Here is a 2,429-nt window from a genome sequence, read left to right as displayed (position 1 = left end):
TGGAAGGGTTTTTTTTTTTTTTTTTTTTTTTTTTTCCCCCCTGTATATTTGTAGCTGGTTACTTGAGGTGTAAACATGCTGAATTCCTGACCCCAAAAGACAAAGAACATTTCCTGAAATTTTTAATGAAAAACTATAGGCAGCCAGGTCCTCCTGACCTAACTTATTACTCATGTATTAAGAAGCACATACATTAAATGCCTATTCTGTTCTGATATTTGTACGAATTTCCCTTAAATGAACAGAATGAAGGAACTTACTGCCTAATTTTTCTTTCTTTTTTTAAGTAAGGCTGATCTCAGGCCTAGCTTGTGAAGCCTCTTTCTTGATAAATAATGTCATATCTAACCGTGATGTATAGTTGATCTCAAATATTCTGCACAGTCATAAAAATGATTGTACAGTTTGCAGTTGTCTGAAGGCAGTGGCCTCCTAATTTTTAGCATTTAAAGCAGAGCACTTGTTTCCTCTCTTGATTACAAATTCTCTTTTTATTTCCCTTTGTAAAGGATGTAGAAAATATTCATAACTTACGATTTGTTTCCATGTGGCTTTTTGGTTGTTTTTAAAATGCACTTAAGCCTTTAATTTTGCCATTTAACTAGTTGCATTCAGCTGACCCAAGAGTAAGCCTGTCATGTTACATGTAATAAGTAGTTCCAGCAATAGATACCGTAATGTATTTCACAAGTTGCTTCCTTTTGAATAGTTTGCATCACTTATAAGGGTACAGCATGTTATTTTCCAAATTTAAAACTCCAAAAATTCATTCTCCATGTTGTTGTCCTATGAAAGAGAGCATTAATGTTACAGTTCACTGCCCTCCTGTGCCTTTTGGGAAATTCTTGCCAGTTTACTGTTAATGAAACAGAAGTTGGATTCTAACATAATCTGTCTAGCATAATGTGAAAGTAGGGTTTTTTAAGAGGCTGTTACTTCACTTCTTTTGTTCTGTAAATACGTCGCATGTTTAATAAGAATGCTGTACTTTTATAAGATTTTAATTCATTATTGTATTTCAAATATATCTTCAACTTGGAAAGCATTGAAAATAGATCTGGTATTTCTTGTGTATTGTAAACAGTGCCTTCTTGATGGATTTCATGCTGTTTTGAGGTATATAAAGAAGACTCATTAAGTTTGTGCCATATGTACACTTGACTTACTTGCAGGGGCTGTTATATATCTGAAGATGTACTTTCCCACTTAGTTGGATTTTTTAAAACCCTTTAAAAAATAGAATCCTTCCCTTTCTATTTCAGTTTCCAAGAATTTTTTTCTGCTGAGTTATGAGAATCTGGTTTCTCTCTCTGCTCTGTACAATGAAGCTGCAGTACTTTGTGGTACCACAGAAAGAGCCATAAAGAACCTCATAGCAGAATTTGAATGAGGTAGAGAGAGAATTGAAAGGAGGCTGTCAAGGCACAAAGGGAAACTAGACACCTGCTTCTGTTTGTGTCTTTTTTTTTTTTCCCCTTTTTTCTGTGAAGTGTTCCCTCTTTTATATCTTTTAATTAATTGGCAATTTTGAACAGTCTACAAATCAGGTGTAACAGATACAACATTCATTTATCTGACAAATGGGAAAAGACATCTTTCAATTATATAACCTGCCACTATTTGTTTCTTCTTTTTCTTCTAGTTTCATAACTTTTTATGTAACACAGACTAGCTCATTTTTATTCACTTTATTTAATGTATCCTTTGGATTTTTGTACTGTTACATCTAAGAAAAAAAAATGAAAATGGACTGTTATAGGCATGCTGTCTAGGACCAGTGTCTCACCATCCTACTCACTCTATAAAAAGCCAGAATTCATGACAAATGATTTATGAATGAAAAAAATTCTTGCTCCCTGTCCATGTTTTGTTCCCCTATCTCCATTGGTGTGAGTCCAGTGTCCCACAGGTGCACAGGATGTTTCGGAGAGCAACTTGATGCGATGGGGCAGCGCAAGAGCAACTGTCCCTTTCTCAGCGCGGGATGTTGTGCCTGTTGCATGCTTGAATGTACATCCATGTTCAACTCTGTTATTTGTGAATTAAAGCACTGCCACTGGTCACCCGTCTTGTATGACTGATGAATAAAGAGGTCATCCTCACTTCGTGCCTGTCGGAAGTAAATGCCGAGCGTCTGACTGGAGCCAGGCCCGGCGGGTAATGCCCCAGGCTGGTTGCAGCCCTGCTCGCTCCCCAAAGATAAAAGAATAAATTACCTTTTGTTACTATTTAGTTTTATTATTTTTGAGGCTGGTTTTCGTTATCGCGCCGGGTGACAGCGGGGGCCGTGCCCCTGCTTCAGGACTGAAGCCGCCCGGGCGGTGGTCAGACGCAGGAGCACCGCGAGGTTGCAAGCCCCAGCCGTGCCCCGCCCTCACAACGAGGCCCGCCCCTTCCGCTTGTGGCGGCGCGCTTCCCCGCCGTGACGT

This window comes from Gavialis gangeticus, unplaced genomic scaffold, assembly GCF_001723915.1.
Source record: "Gavialis gangeticus isolate Ggan-Ray unplaced genomic scaffold, GavGan_comp1, whole genome shotgun sequence".
Classification (NCBI taxonomy): domain Eukaryota; kingdom Metazoa; phylum Chordata; order Crocodylia; family Gavialidae; genus Gavialis; species Gavialis gangeticus.
This window is presented reverse-complemented; position numbering follows the sequence as displayed.